This window comes from Rhipicephalus sanguineus, chromosome 3 (genome assembly GCF_013339695.2).
Source record: "Rhipicephalus sanguineus isolate Rsan-2018 chromosome 3, BIME_Rsan_1.4, whole genome shotgun sequence".
Lineage (NCBI taxonomy): Eukaryota > Metazoa > Arthropoda > Arachnida > Ixodida > Ixodidae > Rhipicephalus > Rhipicephalus sanguineus.
The window spans coordinates 87213118-87232487 of NC_051178.1; the positions used below are offsets into that span (position 1 = coordinate 87213118).

At 46.4% G+C, this 19370-nt stretch overlaps 1 protein-coding gene and 1 non-coding gene across 2 annotated transcripts in view; one reads left to right on the forward strand and one right to left on the reverse strand.

Moving 5' to 3' along the window:
* Positions 1-19370, reverse strand: part of LOC119386821 (secernin-2-like) — a 169570-nt gene that overhangs the window by 35029 nt on the left and 115171 nt on the right.
* On the forward strand, positions 79-151 carry Trnak-cuu (transfer RNA lysine (anticodon CUU)). The gene has a single exon. It is a non-coding gene; the product is annotated as a tRNA-Lys (tRNA).

Below are 19370 nucleotides of genomic sequence, written 5' to 3' on the forward strand. Positions count from 1 at the left end.
GGGTCCGTTTCCTCCACCAATTGCACTCCCTTGACATAGCAGACAAGCTTCCGGCGAGCGAAATCTCGTAGTGGCGACCGTACGGCTAGCTCAGTCGGTAGAGCATGAGACTCTTAATCTCAGGTCGTGGGTTCGTGCCCCACGTTGGCGCCAGTTATGTGGAGATAGGTTTGCACTAGGCTTACCTACGAGCGCGACCGTGCAGGGACGCGACGTTCTCCACTGCCGCTGCGTGCGACGACGCTGCGGCCGGGTTCGTCGTTTCTTTCCCTCCGACACGGCGCAGAAACCACGCACGAGGCAGGGTAACAGCAACAACGGGTTTATTAACCCAAGATGCAGCACAGTACGACACTCACAGGCTTGCAGGCCGTAAGGGGAACTCCGCAAGACCGAACGAGTACGCTTGCCAGCGGCGCTAGGACTACCACACAAAGGGCAGCGGTCGAGCACACGAACGAGAAGCCGCCTGCTAGAGCAGCGCGTCAACCTCTCGTGCTAGCCTGAGAGCATCTCCCGCCGCGAGCGAATCGTCGGGCGCATCTTAGCTCGTAGGAGAGGAGGATGTCACCAGCGGCCCAATGGGGAATGGCGCTGCGTCGTGACGTAGGCCCGCGCAGCACGCCAGCGTAGCGTGTCCGGACATGCCAGCGCGGGACGGAGCCGACGCTTAGCTCGCCCAGACAAAGAGGCGCCCTGGCCGCCATCTTGGCGATTGCCGTTGCCTAAGTACGCCCGGGCTACGCGGCCGGCACGCGCGCGGCAGCTGGGGAACGAGGCGCCAGGTAGGAGGACGCTCTCGATCCCCACAAATCATGTACCGACTTACCCAAGTGTGTACGAAATTGCAGGTGACGCTTCTGGGTCACGAGGCCGGAGCAGCGTCTTTGGGCTACCACCTGCTGTCTAACCGGAGTGCGGCGTACTTTCAGCGGGCGGTGATGATGGCCGGTTCGCCGTACGCTCCTTACCCTGAGAACAGTGGCAGCGCCGCCGAACGCAATGTGCGCGCGCTAGCCAGGGAACTGCGTTGTCCAGACTCGTCGGCCAGAAGAGCCGCCATCGACTGCCTCAAGTCACGCTCTGTCAGGGCTACGCTCGAAGCAGCCGACAGCGCTGGCATCGAGTTCGGGCCCAGCTACCTTTCCCCGCAGACAGGCACGCAAAATTTATACGATTGCGCTACTCGTGTGCGTGCGTTCGATAATGCTATCTGATTATGAATCCATGCAGCGTGTACAATAACTGTCGTTGTTTTTTTCGGCGTGCTTGGTGACCTGTAAATATGTAAAGCAATCATCTCAGGCACAGTTTATCCGACTTCAAGCTAACAGCGCATCCATGCATACGGCGGTCAGAGTACTACAGTCGCGTCCGTACCGTTGCTTCCAAACCTCTCCGCAAGAACTCTGTGCCCAGGGGCAGTGCAACGCGAGGGCGCTGCGGGATATAGCCACCTAGAGTCACTGTATATGCTACCTTTAGGTAGCAGAGTTGCGCATAGGTCCAGCTAGCAACCACAGCCATGCGGTAAAGTCGCACTTCGTTTTTGCAAGCGACAACTTCTCCGCAATGCATGGTTGCTGGCGGCGTTGGAAGACAGATGCGCAACTCTGCTACCTAAAGGTAGCATATACAGTAACTCTATAGCCACCCAGCAGGGCCCTCCCCTCTGCCCTTGCCTTCGAAGGACCTCTTTTATCGCAGCTGTCCTTCTCACCTACCCCTGACTTCCCAAGTAGTAGTAAACAACTTTAGAAAAATCCTAACACTGCTCAAAAGTGCATAGCCCTCTAAGCTCTAAACGCATGAGTGAATCTGACCCCGTGTTATTATTATTCGCTGCATCGTCACATTGTGTGTAGTATATTGAACTGCAATCAGAACATAAGAACGAAGCCGGTTCGCTGCACCACACTCTTCAAGGGGCCCTGCAACCACGGCCGTAACTAAGGGGGCGTTCAGGAGGTTCTAATACCCCCCAAATGTTGTTCATGCTTAAACTTTTCGGGTGGCACTAAAATACTTGCACGCCTTCACAGCGACCACCAGTTGCCAAAGTTAGCCGTTCTACACACAAACACCCCCCGAAAAAAATTCCTGGGTACGGCCCGGTCTGCAACACTTTTTCATCATGGTCAGAAAACGCTGCCGATCGGTATAGTCGAGACTCCTGAGAACACGTGAGCCAAACATTATAGCGCTGCACGCGCGGCCTGAAATTTACAATTAATTCTCAAAGTCAGCTCGAAATCACTCGCTCTTCTCTTGGCAAATGATGTCATAGACCCAAATGACCGCGCTATAAACACAAAGTTCACGGCCATAGGCTGATTTCAGCATCGTGAGCTCCTTAAGTTGTGAGCTCCATAAAATCCCTTAACTACACTCGTACTTGACTGCCTCTAAAGAATTTTGCGGCAGTCGATTCGTCAGCCAGTTGATTCCTTTAATGAAGCCTATTCAATCATAGGCGTGCGCTCGAGGGGGGCATAATCACCTAGGGGGGGGGGGGGGGGAGGCACAGTCTAAGAACAGGGTTGTGGCCACGGCCACGCAGGTTCTTTTAGGTTATAATGGCGGCCAAAGGTACGTTGGATTCCAAGAACTATTAGCTGCCATCTTTGCACCCGGAAAGCCACCGACCACAGACACCATTCTGAGAAGCAAGTCGTCGCTTCATTTTCATTTAATTATTGTGAAGCATGTCGTGTTTTGGACTCGATGAGACCTTGCGCCCGCCCCTAATGACGAATCCTGCGCACGCCTATGCATTCGATGATTACTCGGAAAAGTGTTTCAGAGCCCCTTTAAAAACAAAGGGCATATTTGGGGTGTCTGTGTTCGCAACAATATCTTGCGTGCCTTTCCTTGCATTATCTCGCCACTCGCCTGGTAACTTGAGGTCACGAACGGCGTACGCGTGCTCTCAGCGTGACATATAGCATGCTTCCTATGAATGTGGCTGGCGTCGAGTTTGCAATAAATGAAACGCAAGCGAGCCAGATGACAGTCCAGCTGGAAGCCAATGGGTTAGCAACTGGTTCCAGTTGGTCCCCTCCCGAGCAGGAACCGCTCGGTCCGCTTCAGTCCGGAAATGGAACCAGCTGAAACCACGCAGTTGGTCTGGAAATGGAAACCGCTGGAACTATGCATTTGGTCTGGAAATGGAAGTAACTGGAACCACTCGGTCAGGAAACAGAACCAGCTGGAACCAGTTGATGAAACAACCTGGAACCAGTAGGTCTGGAAACGAGTAGAACCAGTTGGTCAGCAAATGAATTAAACCAAGTGGTCTGCTGGAGCAAGAACGTACGTACTAGCCAGCTGATCTAGCAGGAACATTTTTTTGTTTGTGATAGAACCAGCTGCACGCGTACCCATGGAGGCTAATCGAACCCAGGATTAAATGTGGAATTCATGCGGTTCTACTGCAAGTCCGTGTTTTGGAAGCCATCATCAAGGGCCTTAACAGAGGAAATTAAATTTAAGGCTTACAGTCAGTTCATATTTCTTTCAACGAAGATTCTTTGCCCTATGGTTAAAAATGAGAACACTGTCACAAACAATACTTGATTATTACGCTGCGCGTTACAAGCCGAAATTTTCAGTTCTGTGATGTCATATGTAGACCACAACTCAGGCCCGTAGCCAGGAATTTTTCTCGGGGGGGGGGGGGGGGTACTTTCCGAAAACCTTAACTTTTTAACAAAAACACCTGTTTTTATTATTTATTTCTGGTAGAAACACCTACTTCACCAAATTTCGGGGAACCCGGGCCTCTAGCCTCCCCCCCCCCCCCCCCGGCTACGGGCCTGCCACAACTGCATCGCATGTGTCCTCAAACTGACATATTCATATATGCTTGTAAAAACATTTGGCTCATACTATGTAGTGTGTGCCCTAAAGTCATTGGTATTTCTGACAAATTGGTATTTGTTCGCACTGGTCCGAATTGGAACCAGAAACCAACAAGTTCCGGTTGGGACGAGCTGGCAACCGGTTTCAGCTGGTTCTAAGTGGGGATTGTTCCATAACCCAGTTCAACTTGTTCCAGCTGGAACCAGTTAGAATTTCTCCCTTGAAAGGGACACTGTCTCCTCGATCCTTGCTTCAGTTCACTGCGGGAATGCTATTCACTGACTCTCCACGTCCATTCCGTTGCAGTCGCGCACGAACACAAGCTGTCGGAGAATGCCGTGGTGCCGGAGAAGGACATCAACATGCGCGCGCGCTTCAGGCCCCTGGATTTCATTGCGGGCTACACCAGCAACGAGGGCGTACCCTACGTGCTCGAAATGTTGCGACGCTCGCAACTGCACTTCAACGACGAGACCAGTGGGCGGGAAGTTCTCGGACTGCTCGCAGACTGGTTGCGGAGGCACGGAGTGGCGGAACCCCGCGAGGTGCTCGACTTCTATGGTCTGCACGCGCCGCAGTTCGCGAACACGAAGGGCGTCAACGTGCTCGAGTCCCTGCACGAACTCCTGGGCGACATGCACGTCTACTGCCCGGTCAACTTAATGGTCGAAGAGGCCGCGACGCTCGGAAGCCGCGTGTTCACGTACGAGTTTGCGCACCTTCCTTACTACCGCTGGTGGGCCCGCTGGAAGGGAGTTCCCCAACTTCTGGACTTTATCTACGCATCCGGCCTGGTGGGCGCCATCCAGGACGAGTACGGGCTAGACCACAGGGAGCTCCAATTCTCGCAGCACATGGCCGACATGTTCGCGGGATTTGTATGGAACGGGTCAGTGCAGCGAAACAGATTTTCCTTAGGGGCACTTCGTTATAACGAAGTCTCGGGACCATGGGCATAGCCAGGAATACTTTTCGTGGTGTGTCCAACTGTATGTTCGCGCGTGTGTTTGTATGTGTGCGCGCATATATGCACATGCAAAATGCGAAAATCTTGCAAATGCAAATTGTCGGCTATTTATACATATGTGTATGGCATATTCCACAGTGCGCCGCCTCCAGAGTCCAACTGGACCCGCTGGGAGACCTTCCACCGAGGTCCCCTAGTCTTCGCAGGCAGCGAGAACAGCAGCTACGCCAAAGCAGCTGTGATACCCCATGAGACAAACTGTGCCTTTTGGAAGCCGTTCCTCCATCGAAAGGCCACTAGTATGGCTACCACTACAATGCCATAGCCCTTGCATGTGCTAAGAACACTGCACACGATATGCACAAGGACTGGCAACCTGAACGACAAATCGCTGCCTAGTGCAGAGTGTGTAGTGGTTTAAGACATGTTGACTTGCAATACACTATGGATAGACTGTTATAGGGAAAGGAACTTGTAACCATATGCACTATAGGTGTTACAGAGCTCAATTTAAGTCAGAAGTGATAACGCTCAATTACTTATCCTTCATAACGTTTCCGATATATATCTGCAGAAACTCAATGCACATATACCCACACTGCTGTCTATAATGTTTGAATGGCACAATAAAACATTGCGGTTTCAGCTCATAGTTGCAGAAAGAACCATTGCCCTGGGTCAGGTGCTCTTGTAATCAGCAGCTACTGACATGCTCACATTGTTTGGTCTACAGCTGAGAAGTCTATACAACAGTATGGACATCTGTGCATAACCAAGGCCTCGGAAATACACTTTCAGTATGGAATTGTGCTGCAGTGTCACACAGCGCACTAATTCGCGTTCTGAGGTGTGCACAATGAATGCTAATATATGCATAAGTTAAGATGACTTGATGCTTCTCAGCTTTAGTTTGATAGCATTACTCAATCAAGAGGATCACCTGATGTGATGGTCCATCATAAAACCCACAAAACCAGAATAATCATAGAGATTAGGCACAGTAATCATACCTTACATACCTCCATCACTGTGCGAGATTCCAAAGTCAAAGAAATGAAGCTGTCATGCTTTATTAATGTCCATCCTTTCAAATGAGAGTGAAGTCAAATACAACCAACTTCGTCATTTACTAAAGTAAAAAGAAATACAAACGTCATCAAAAAAGCAAGTTACCACAGGCATCAGAGTACCACACTGAGGTGAACACTATTTGCTGCAACAAAATTTGTAAAACAAGGCGCAATGATAACATTATAAAAAAAGGAACAATTGGTGTCAAAAGTAAACTATAGCTTAAAAATAACAATAGGAACTTCACTGAAGGGGATACAGGTTTACGTTGGCCACAAGTGTCGCAGTTATCCATTGACTGCCATTCTTAAGTATGCCATAGCATGCATGCACAAATAGGCTTGAGCTTTTCAAAGTTAAGATTAGGCTCAAGAAATTACAGTTAATGTGAGCTTATGTGTTAACATTCTTGACAAGGCTGCCAAAGCAACAGGATGACTCGCAGTATTCCAGATGGTATGTCTCAACTTCAGCATGTATTCACTCTCGCAGCACATCCCGCGTGACATTACTAAAGCAAAAGATCACATCACAGCAAGTTTGAAAATGCAGGTTGCAGGACTAAAGCAGTTGAAGATCACCAAAAGCATGGGAGTAGAACTATAGCTACATTGCTCAAAGTGCACGCAAAGTCATTTTCGGCTTAACATTCGTCGATAGTGCACTAATCGAGGTGTGTGCTAGTGAAAGATGTGGTCACAGAGCCAGAAAGAAAGGAATCTAACACAGCTGGGCTCACGTTTATGTTTGACGCTTCCAAAACCCAGAGTGCGCTTTGGCAACCAGAGCCAGCTCCACACAGAATCAAGATGACTATTGCTCATAGAGCCACGGGCTGTAATTTTCTCACTTCAAGGTGAAAGCAAACAGAAAAATTGTGCTTGCAGTCTTATGTGCTCTTAGTGACATCAGAAAGCACTGATGTAGCAAAGCTGCAAACACTTGACATGTTGTCCATGATAAACGAAACCGTAACCCCATTGTAACACCTAGCAGGCATGAATGCTCACTTCACGGTGGTAGGTTACACTAGTGCCGACTTTCCAAACCCTGTATGTCACAAAGCCAGGCCTTACAATTCAAAGCTCGGGCAATGCCAACGTGTCCCTGGCTACAATATGAAATGCCTGTTGCCCAGAACGAAGAACTAGCAACAAGGGCTAGAAATTTGCACAGTCACTTCCACAAATGAAAACATCCATGCAACTAACAGCATACTTCAGATAACCAGTGTGAAAATGATGGAAAACACACAGAAAATGAACACAGGAAAAGCGCTGTCCTGTGTTCAGCACGCACTGGTTTTTCAAGTATGCATTGATTCCAACTTGCCCACCTTTCTACCTAAAGGAACGCTGACACAAAAGTTTTACATCTTGTTTTCTCTGTTGCAATAAGTAGTTAACGATCAACTTGGCTGGAAACCTCGATTGCTTGAGTGCACGATAATTCATTATTTAGAGACAGTTTTATAATGCCCAGTCGCAGTTTGGGTTTCAGAGAACGCCGAGAGAGGCGGGTCCCAGAGTGGTTTCATTGTAAACATAGCTGGCTACGTAAGCACAAAAAACTATGTGCACATAAGCACCGCTTCGACAACTCTTTTCAATGAAGGCTCTGTGGGGGCTGCTATAATCCCCTCTCAGATGTAGTAAATATGTGTGACCCCTCCAAAAATGCACTGCCAAAGCAGGGACGTCAGCCTTTGTACTCCTGTGCAAGTCCATAATGTAAGTGCTCTCTCTTTCCATTGAAAAGGTCTGCTAGGAGAGAGCACTCGCAGGGATTACGGCGGCCAACACAAACTCGTGATGCAGGTGGCTGTTGGTTGTTTACATCAAAACCTAGGTGGTGCCGATGCCGTGAGGTGGTGCGTTTCACATTCAGTTGGGCGACACACTTAGATATGGTCTGGGTTCTACTTGCCATTGATATTTTTTAGATGATGTGTGTGTGCCGACACAGATCTATCCCACAAGTTATCTCACTTTCAAAATTTTGTGTCAGTACTCCTTTAACTGACAACATGAGACTGACTTGTGTCAATGAAGTTGACATCTAGTGAACTAGTAACGAAAACGACCCACTTTTTTTCAAACATGCAAACAGCTTGAAACATAGCCACTGGAAAAACATCACAGACGAAAAAGCTAAAAGGACAATTAAAAGTGATTGCCAGTAGTTCGCAAGTGTGAGCGTCTTAAAAGTGCACTAATGGAAAAAGTTGAGCCACGTTCAGAATGTATAGAGCAGTTTTTTAAAATGTCCAAAGCATCAGATTTACCAAGAACGGTGCTTTTTGTGAGAACATTAATGAAATGTAGGGCAAGAATGGTGCCACCATCACGAAGATGAAGTAACAGCTCCCATCAGTAACATGTTCAATTTATAATTACTGTAAATTCCAATCAGCCACTGATAGCAAGCTTTATGCTGCTATCATGCTGCTTTATTAGTGATTTTCATTAGAATGGAGAGACCTCTATATGTAGGCCTCTGACTTATGTAGGCAGAAATGCATGACATTAGCAATCACCAGCATAACCTCGTCCAACTTCAAAACAGACGCTTAATAAGAGGCAGTTGTCAAATAACAGTAGAGCTCTTTCAGTTGCAATTGTAACCTTTCAAGTGAGCCTTCATTTAAGTGTAATTTAACAGTCCAAATAGTTCCATTAATTTTTTATAAATGAGTGATCAAACACATATCACTGTAATGAAAAAACATAATTCTAGCACAATGTAAGATCTGTGGCGTATCACCAGCAAGATCCAATTCCAAAGCACTATAACAATCCTTACATAACCAAGCTACTTATAATTATCGAACATGTTTATTTAGGCTGGCCTTCTTTTCTTTTCATTAGAACTTTGTGTCAGCCAAGTATTCGAACAACAAAAAGGCATCATTCTGCCAAGCATTCACGATCACTGCAGACCTTTAGGGACATTTTGACTAAGTGGCACTGATTTACCAAGAACAATCGTAACGTCTATCGTTTCAGTGAGCACTCGCAAATTATTAAACACGCATTGCCACGCAAGATGCCCCACATTAAAATTTCTCCACTTTCAAGAAGACAGAAGAAACATGGAAAAATGAAATGACTGCTTGGGAATGCGTCCTATATCAGATGTAGGTGGAAAAAGTGATCACGAGCACATTTATACCGCGTCGGTCAAAAAACGTGAAATGCAGCATTGAAAAGCTGCTAACTTAATGTCTAGGATCGATATTTCCTGTTCTTTCACAACCACTTCTACTACTCAGACATGCCACAGTCCTCAGTTTATAAACACACCTCTGCCTACCTAAAGGAGGCTTATGCTTCAACAACTTAATAATGCTTGCAACATGCTTAAGAGTCTAACTATGAATTTATACTGCCACCTGCTATGTGGCTTTGGCCACAATTCGAGAAAATATTCCTGAAGCATTCATCACCTGGAGAAAGATAAAGAAGGCCTACGATGATTCTGAACTGGAACTTAATAAAATTCCAGGTTCACAAACCACCTTGTTTCTCGCACCTCACCAACAGTTCAAAAACCATCTCTATATCACACTCCCTCTTCCTGTCACACGGTGCACATACATTCCTTTGTCGCCCTCTCATGAACAACATGACGCTTATCTTAGCAAAAACTTCTCACACCATTTTACAAAGTCAACCAGACCCTTCTCTGTGTGGAATGTAACAAACCTTGAACTATGTGCAAGGCCGGTCATCACAGGACATCAAGGAAGCATGAGCTCTGTAGCATGCACACGCAAAAGCTGCAAGAAGACATGTCCTGGAGGTGGAAGCATTTCAGTCACCTTTAAGTGCATGCAAGCCACACATGAAGCCACAACAGGAAGCGCTTAACAGCTGCCATAACCGCTGCTAAGCACATTTTAATCAAGGTGCAATGAACATGGCTCCCTGTCTGAACAAACCAAAGCAAGAAATGTAGACTACAACATTAAAGCTTTCACAAGGGTACATACAAATAAATATCTATGCGGAGGCAAACTTCACCCACTCAAGGTTATCACCATTTCACATTCATTGTAGTTTTTTTCCAAAACTACCTTTTGGGATATGCTTTTTGACGTACATTCAGAGCAGCTTAAGAGTTAATCAATTGAAACCTTCACTTATGAGGTGCAGATGACCGAAGTGTTCACCACATGGTCATAGACCAACGCTGACAAAGCAAATATGGTATGCTTCTGTATCTTCTCAACCATTAAGTGACTGCTCTGCTTTGATCATGTGGTGCATAGCAACCGTAGTCAGCAATGTCCCGAGGATTGGTACTTAGCATTTTTGACATCCTGAGGGGACTTTGTAGGGTTGTGGCAGCTTTACCGACACATGCATCCTCAGCAACAAAACTATTACCGATGCTCATGGTTCCTTGTTGCTCAAAAAGTAGAGAGACTGAACCTACGAATCATTTGGTCATGCATTTATCTTCACTTAGCCTCACACAATGCAGCTTGCGTATACAAGTATCAAAATCATGGCATCATTTTCAGAATATACCGAGCCTGAAATGTGAGCATCATGCAACAAACGAAATAAAACAAATGCCTTTGATCCTATGCTACAAGTAGTACACCAAAAGCAATCTATCACACCATACAGAAACACAGCCTACTACGCTCTAGGACCCTTGTTTCCAAATCAAGAAAGAAAAGCAAAATGACTTAGAAAAAAAAGCACAGCAGGACACTGACTGACCATTATCATAGCTTTGCGAAAGAAACACTGCACAGATAACAGTCACGCCAGCGTAACACCTACCAGCCTGCCTCAACAAATAAGTGCGTGACAAAACAAGCGTACCTCTATCCATCAAGTAAAAGGCCCGCGTAAGTGTGCTTTCCGGTCAACACGCACAGGGCCCACAGCTGCACAATGAAAGTGGATAAGGCAGCATTATATTGAACATTACAATGCCACGTCGAGTTAACAGGCATTTGATAGTAACTATTACAATAATCACCGGTGAAAAATTCGTATAGCTTCGTCGAAGCTCACAAAAAAGAAATAGCACTCCCACAACCTGAACACAGTTCAGAGCACACTGGGTGCCCCGAGTTGATAAACACTGGCAGTGCAGCGAGGCAAAGGAAAGGAGCAACAAAACGGCATCCATGGCGAACGAGCGAGTCAGCTCGCCTCACCGAACAATGCGCGAGGCAGTGCGTGTAAGTGCCACACGTGCAAGGGGGCGATGCCGTCTACTTGTAGAACTTGATCTCGCTCTCGACGACGTCCTTGAAGAGCTCCTGCAGCTCTTGAGTGCTCCCGGGATTGTCCAGGTAGCTGTCCACCTCGCGGATGCACTTGGCCTCTAGCTCGGTCATCAGCGCGTGTAGCTCTTTGCCCGTTGCGCTTCCCGCCTGCATCGCCTTCAGGGCCTGCTCGTGGTGCCGGTACAGGGTGTGGCGACGGTCGACGGTGAACTCGAAGCGTGGCTTGGTCTGCACACGTAGAAAAAAGAGAGAAGTTGTCCTTTGTAGGTGTCATGTTTGTAGCTTCATGTTGGAATCGAGTGGGTGACATTTTCTCCCTTTCACGAACGTTGTTCTACCTTGCAAGCTTCTGCAGAACTGACTTTCAATACTCAGCTACGAATGGAGTCCTCAGTCACGTGGATCATCTGAAACCGCCTCGCAAGGCACGAAACCCGTAAAAACACGTGCAAGCACGTGCACCGTGCGTGCAAAGCAACAGGAACTAAAGGTGGCGTGAAGGGGAGAGGGAGAGGTGTACAGTTGAATTACGAGTTTTTTCTCCACACTCAGTGGCAGCGCCTCACACCATAGTGCCCCTCCATAGTGCCGTTCTCCCCTATGGTATTGTCACGTGGTCGTGACGTCGATGAAGACAGCAGTCGGCGTTTGCAGGATGAAATTGTTTATTTGGCCAGTATGTATGCATGACCTGACCTCCTTCTTGAAGGCTGTGTGTAGAGTGCTAGAGCATTGTGTGTGACAACTAGACCCAATCAGTTAATCAATGGTCAAGATACCACAAATTAATAAAAAAAATTCAGGGCTCTATCTTGTCGATTTGCGTTTTAATTTTGTAAAAAATTTATTTTAAAAAAAGCTAGCTCACACTGTGCCAACAAGCCCGTCAGTCCATTCTGACAATTCATCTACACTGTCTAAGCTCATGACACGCTAGTAAATTTCTGTGACTATTAATTTCGTGGCACATATATTGCAATTGCAAAACTGGTGTGACACAGTTTAGTAGGCGGAAATGCTGCAATTAGCACATTCGAGATATATATTACAAGTATGTGCTAAGAAATTCATTCATGCACTAGTTAAGTTCTCTTTTGTTTCACCTGCAGAGACGATTCATAGAAGCGCAAAGCAGGAACAACGATGACACTTCGAGTGGTGACAAGAACCCACGACAACTAACACCGTAATAAAATTGGCTTTCAAATAAAACTTCAGCAATGAGTAGACCATACCTTTGCTGGGTCATGCTCAAACACAGGCGAGACGATGTGTCGCGAAGGAAGCACATGGTCACAGAAAATGAAAGGCTTGAACACCGAGTGCGCCGGGTCAGGTGTACCCGTAAACCAGTGGCACGAAAGCCTCTTGCTCGAAGCAGGAGCAAGCACGGAAACCTGGAAAATGTGCCAAACAATCAAAGTACTACAGTACTACATGCACTTTGTCTAGTAAGCTACGGCTGCTGACGTTGTTGAGCATGCCATCCTTAAAGTGCCCCTCTCCAGGCCCCGTTGCAAAATTCGGTTGCACACTGGAAGTTGTAAGGCGCTGTCTAGGGAGGATCTTACTAAAACGATTTTTTCCAAATTTCTTTAGTATTCGACAAGTTCGAAGAAATTGAATTAACCTGTTTCTATGCCTCTCATTGGCTAATTTTAGTGCTGTAGCGAGCACCCTTTCTCAGTGCCTCGGCTGGCGTCAGCAAGTACAGCCGGCATCAAAAGTTTTAGAGACCACTAGGGGCGAAAAAATTTTTAATTTCTCAGCAATTTGAGTCTATCCGGTACAACTGCAGGCATGTGTTGTAGGCGTGTTTTAGAACAGGCCGGAAATCTAAATTCAAGGCTGCCCACCGAAGCAGCAGGAATATTCAGCTTTTTCATGTGTCTCGCGGTCCTTAAACTTTTGACGCCGAATGTGCCTTCCTTGTATTTTAAGAAATACTGGAGGTGCAGGAGTGTGTCATGTTCCCATGACAAACCCCGCACCTTTTCTTCCTGTCTTTTTCATTTGTTCCGTGGGGCATTTCCAGTAGCGTCACTGCATGCTCTGTATTGCATGGAGAACCGAAGTCACGTTCCATGGTCACTGACATTCGAAAGAGTGCCTGTTTTATAGGATTAAAGGTAAACATTCGGCAGAAGTCTGCCCGGTTGGGTGAAAGACTGAAGGCAAAAAGAGAAATCTCCAACCAGAAGGTTTATTTTAAATAACCCGACGTTTCGAAGCCTGACCGGCTTCTTCTTCAGGGGTGAGATGGCCCGAGGTGCACGGCGCTTATATGCGCTTTCTTGCCGACAGTTGCCACAAGCCTTGACAATAGAGGGGGGGCAAGGTTCCCGTGGTGCGGTTGATGTTTTCCGCTGTATTCTGTATATGCCACGACTCGAGGAGAAGCCGCCGGCGCCAACAGCTTTCCTGTTCCAGGATCACCGCATCGTCAGGACTAATGCGGTGGTCATATTTTTCGCAGTGTTCCGCTACTGCACTCCTTTCGCTGTTCAGCTGACGCAGATCGTTCTTATGCTGCCGCATCCTTTCGCGGAAGTTCTTTGTTTCCCCGACGTACGCGGCGGGGCAGTCTCCGCGGGCGCGCGGTCTTTGGGAAGGGGGAAAAACGGCCGATGGTGGTGGTTGGCTTGTGTGCCACGCCGACACCCGCCTTTCCCAGAATGCGCGCTAATGTTTCGCTGGTTCCCGCGATGTAGGGAATCGGCACACGGCGTCGCTGAGGCGCCGTGCACCTCGGGCCATCTCACCCCTGAAGAAGAAGCCGGTCAGGTTTCGAAACGTCGGGTTATTTAAAATAAACCTTCTGGTTGGAGATTTCTCTTTTTGCCTGTTTTATAGGATATGCATGCGCTTGTGACTTCCACTCTCTCTCAAAGCATGGCTCTCTTGAAAGGAAGAGTGCATGTCCTTCTAGTATTTTAAATATAGACCATTTTTGCTGCACGTGGGCGTTTTGTGCCCCACCGACAGAATCCCCGCCGAGTGATGTAGGTGCCGAAATTGTTTGCAATGCCAAAACCTGGTGAGGGGCCCTTTAAGCTCTGCAAGCCATCCTAGTGCGTACTCATAGGATGACTAACAAAAGACACACCTCATTATTTCTAAAGACACTACTCTTCTATTCCACTTTTTCAAAGAAGGCTGCAGTGCTCTGGCTTCAATGCAAAACAAGTAAAATTGGCTTTCATTGAATTGCAGATGTGCGAACATTAAAATGTGAACTTTCTACGAATCACACGATGGCGCCAGCCTGCTCGGATTTTCAACAAATATCCACACGTGCTGCCTCCGCAGTTGCATGCATGCTTGAGAAAGAGAAACAGCAGAAGCTTGGATTTCCTACACGCTCATTCCAGATGAGAAGAACAGCTCATCCCAATATGACCACGGATGGCAAAAGCATGCCTGGTCAGCCCAGAACCACGGAATTCGACTCCACGAAATTTATAACGAGCGTGCCAGTGCGTAGTCAATGGTTCCATTTACCTGACTGGCAGCAGTCGGTCGCTTGTGCTCCGAGCTCCGACAGATCCCGCTATCCTTATCTCTCAGCACTGCTGTCATCGAGCTCACATCAAAGTCACCTGTGAACGAGAGACAGTCACAGGTGACAGAACTCGTGACCGCCTTACGACAACACGTACAATTCTCTTTACTATATGCCTCACCACTCAAGGTATTAACAAACTCCCTCTCTTCAGCTCGAACAATGAAGACAGATTCAACTGGCTGATCTAGAGTGGGTTCGCGTCTTTCCGTCATCCACTCGCTTTCTTGTCGAGCATTTTCTTTGCTCCATTGTCAGTTCCAGAAAATCACAGCACGCAGATACACTACTGCCTGCTGAGTATGTATGAATTTAGCACATCAAAAGAGATAATAATTCTAAAAACTGTGCTTCTTTCATCCAATGGCTGCATTTTTTTATGACAGGATGCTCAATTTAGAGAAGTAGCACTGAAAGCACTCCTCCTGCAGCAGTAATCACTCGTAAAATAAACCCAGGAGAATGGAGCCTCTGTTTCTAGAATAGGCCAGAGCAGAAAGATAAGTGGTAACCTGTGCTGTGATCTGGGTGCAGAGCAAATTAATATATTTTTTTTCGCATGCAAACTTGGAAATGTCAAGTTCAAGCATGCATTAAGAAAATATGGCCAATGCTCCAGATTAATCAGCATAACTTTTGTTCGCGTATCCACAGAGCAACATGGATGAACAACGAGGCTACCAAATCCACGGCCAGAACATGCTGCTTTCTTTTCCTATCCTGCACTGCTGGTAAGAATGCAGTATTCTTGGAGTCTCCTCAAAGAAATGTAAAAGGTACGACAATGCAGATGCAGAAGCGAAAGCTGAAACCATGCATGCATGTATACAATGACCATACAGACATTTGCAAGAGTAAGAGGTTAAAGAACACTGAAGATGCAATGTAATAAGCCTTGCTACATCGGATGAAAGCAACTTAGATTGCATGAAAAAAATAATATTTGTATAGGCAGCAATTCCATATACTAAAGGTATGTTCTTCCATACTAATTCCAGACATAAAATGTGAAGTCCACACACATAATCCATAAAAGTCTAGACATAAAAGTCCAGACATAAAATGTGAATGAGTATTCATCATTCGTGACTGATGTGAGTAAGGCGGTAGAGTGATCTTGCAGCTAGGACTCTGCCACGGTTTCTGTGCCAAAGCTCTTCGACATCAATTACGCAGATCTGTCCACAGATATAAGTGCTGATAATCACGCAGTCATATAGTCCTGCAAGTCATCCGGGCCTACACACTGCACACAGCCACATTAGGATACAAAATATTGCAAGTGATGTTTAGGATAACTGCCAACTGGGCATGTAAGTATAGGTTCATAATGAACCTATGCCACAACGAACCGTGCATGTTGCACTTTTTTCATTATGAGGAAGTGATGTGCTTGCAATTTTTGTATACACGCATATGGTCCGTGGATTTCCAATGCTTTTTCAACATACTCGTTGTGCATAAAAACATGCGTAAGCAACCTCACGGGAGCTAAGTTCCCGCCAGGAAAGCAGAGCACACTGTACCAGACAGATGTGGTACAAAAAATTAAGGTTGGTGAATAGAGTGGCTATGAAAACCAAACGAGACGCAGTGTAAAATACCATGAGAGTCAGCAGTGTTAACAAGTGAGCAAGCAACGACTATGCTATTTGATGAACATGCATCTTGTATGAATGCCAGTAGTACTTGATGCTACAGTACTTATAGTTCTAGATGTCCTTAGCAATCCATCGAAAATCATTAGAAACATTCAGAACGCATTCACAGGGAAAGCAGCTAACTGGTCTGGATGCCGTCATGCATGCGGTCAAGTTTTTCGAACCTAGTATTCCAAACAGTGACGGCTTCATTGTCGATCATTTTGTACGACTGTGACTAACAAAACATTGAGCCTCTTATATGTACTTATTATTTTTGCTGGTAGTGCAGCGTCGACTGTCTGAGATTAAACTAAGTACCTAAAGGCATTAAAATAAGTACCCGAGTCCCACAGCTTCTGTCGTATACGGCAAACACAAAATGTCAAAGAATCAAGAGGTTCTTTATGCATCTTATCTAATAAACAGCAACTGTGTCAAAAGCATGCATAGCCTATGTGGTCGTTCGGCAAGGTGAAGTTATTAACTGAGCTACACTTCTAAAGTGACTGCACGAACACGTGCGTGCAGAATGTCATTAAACTCAACTGCTGTACGGTCACTTCTCAGGCAAATCAAAACTTGCTCAGGAAGACTGCAACCAGACAAGGCATCGGTGGGAGAACTAAAAATATGAAGTCCAAGCCAAAGACGCATCACATGTGCTATTTGAAAAAGATGAACTGGGCTTGCTGCATAAATAAATAGTAGGTGCATAAATATCAGCAAAATTTCTATTTTGCATTCTTCCTGGAATTCTGAAAGTGTGTGGTGATTGACTGAGTGTTCAGGTTTCTGACAAAATAATTTTTAGGACAGTCACGTCTAATCTCGATTAGTGCAATCAGATTTTTTACTGGCCACCTGCTCTTGCGATACACGGTCTCTAAGCTAACTCGTGCCAAGCTTTAAATAATTGTGTGCATTGCAAGAGTGTCCTCTTGAACAAAACAAAGTAGTAGGTCTAAATTAAGGAAGAAAAGAAAAGGAAGTGGCATGCACTTGCATATGTAAGCTTTGCAACACATAGTTGAATTCAAAGCCGAGGTACTGAAGGTGTGCGTTCTGAACTTCCTCTTGTATCGCAAGAACATGAAAGATGAACATGAAGTTATTGTATTGTGCTACAACTGAAAGTCAAAGCAAACTGAAATGGCGACAACACAATTTAGGAATGGAAAAGCACGCTTACAAGAGCAATGCAGCCTTCTTTCATATTATTAATCACTGCATGTACAGGCAAGCTTTCCAACTGAGCTTTAATATTTAGCTAACTATGGCTACTGCCTCGTCAGACAAATAGCTACGTACAACGGTTGTGAAGAGAAGGGGAACCAAGAGAACAAAATAATTAGTACTACTTAATGATGACTGTAACTGCATGGCACCTACCGTGTCAAGCACAACAGGTCTAATATGCAAATATTAGACAATGTGAGCAGAAAGCTATAAAAAGTTATGTAGAAGAAATGGCATAACACATAAATCATGGGAAAGGAAACCCAAAATTTTTCCAAGGCTATTGGCAGAATTTCGTTTTTGTCTGCTTATGCATTTTTGATGGCAGCTGCTGCTCTGGCTACCACTCGGCATCACACCTGCTGTGTATGTAATCAGGAAACAGCTCCGTGGCTTGTCTGTCAAATTGCACAGTTAGCTGTTAGTTGGCTGCTGACTGAGACTACGAGGTGTGAGTCTTTATAATGCCATCCATCTTTCTAACAACACTGCACTGCTTTCTAGGCAGGGCCACTGGTACATGTACGTCAAACAAAAACTTGGAGCACGCTTGAGCTTCATCTTCAAGAGTAGAACGCAACAGCGTAGTCAGGCCCCCTGAGCATCGCCTTCCCAATTGCTAGCCTGGCTTCAGTTCTCGGTGGATGCCTGTCTCTAAACCGTGCCACAAGGAAATGAACGTCTGAGCACATAACATTGGCCGTTTCAAACTATCTTAGAATGCCTACTGCAACTACAGTTACGAAGTGCGCACTACGCCATAATTCTTCCTTTTGCAAATCAGCGAAGGGCCCACTACGTGTCTGTAAGGCAATACGCGAACCTATGCAGCTGCTCACTTTGTTGATCGTTTTGCTGATGATGATTTTTAAATATGTCTGAGCGCTTTGTAATGGGCGGGCCTTTAAAACATCCACTCTTTGTGCAATTCACATGTTTTGACGCCTCACGTGATTCTACGCTTCTGCCATGCAATGTTACATGTGTTAAGGAGACTTGTAGAGGAATTGATTTCTTGGTTAAATTAAACTGAATTAACTGTTTATTACTAAGTATACATGACTGCGTTGTACGAGGCCCCACGAGCGCGTCTCGTCCCTCGGAAGCGTCTGCTGTTCTCCTGTGACCCCGGGTGGAACTCGAGACGATGTTTACATTGACCGCGCCCTCCGGCGGCACACCAGGGTTGCTCGTGGTTGCCAGACATTGGCAGTGAAACCGAAACCGAAACTGTTCCTACACCACTCCCCCTCCTCGTATAGGAAGAGGCCCGCATATTACACAAGTATGTCGGCGGCAGAAGAAGCATGTCAATTATGTCCCAAATCGCATAGGTTGACGTACAGTTCTTCCGGAACGTGTGGTGCAGGGATGGCTGATTCTCGAATGTGGCTCAGTGGCGGTGTCGTTCAGCGGTTGCTCCATGTGCGCCGGTTTTAGTCTGTCCACGGAGATGACTTCGGATCGTCCACGTGAAAGTTTTCGGGCTGCGACGAAGTACTCTGAATGGGCCGTCGTATGGTGGCTGGAGTGGTTTTCTCACCGCGTCACGGCGCAGGAAAACGTGGGTGCAGTTATCTAGGTCTTTAGACATGTACACATGAGTAGCCTGCTTTGCGCGAGTCGGTGTGGGACGGAGGCTGTCCATCATTGTTCGCAAGCGTGACACGTACTGTAGAGAATCGGGCAAGACCTCATTTTTGTTTGCTTCTACAAACTGACCAGGGAGGCGAAGGGTTGTTCCGTAGAGCAACTCGGCGCTGGTGCACTTCAAGTCACTTT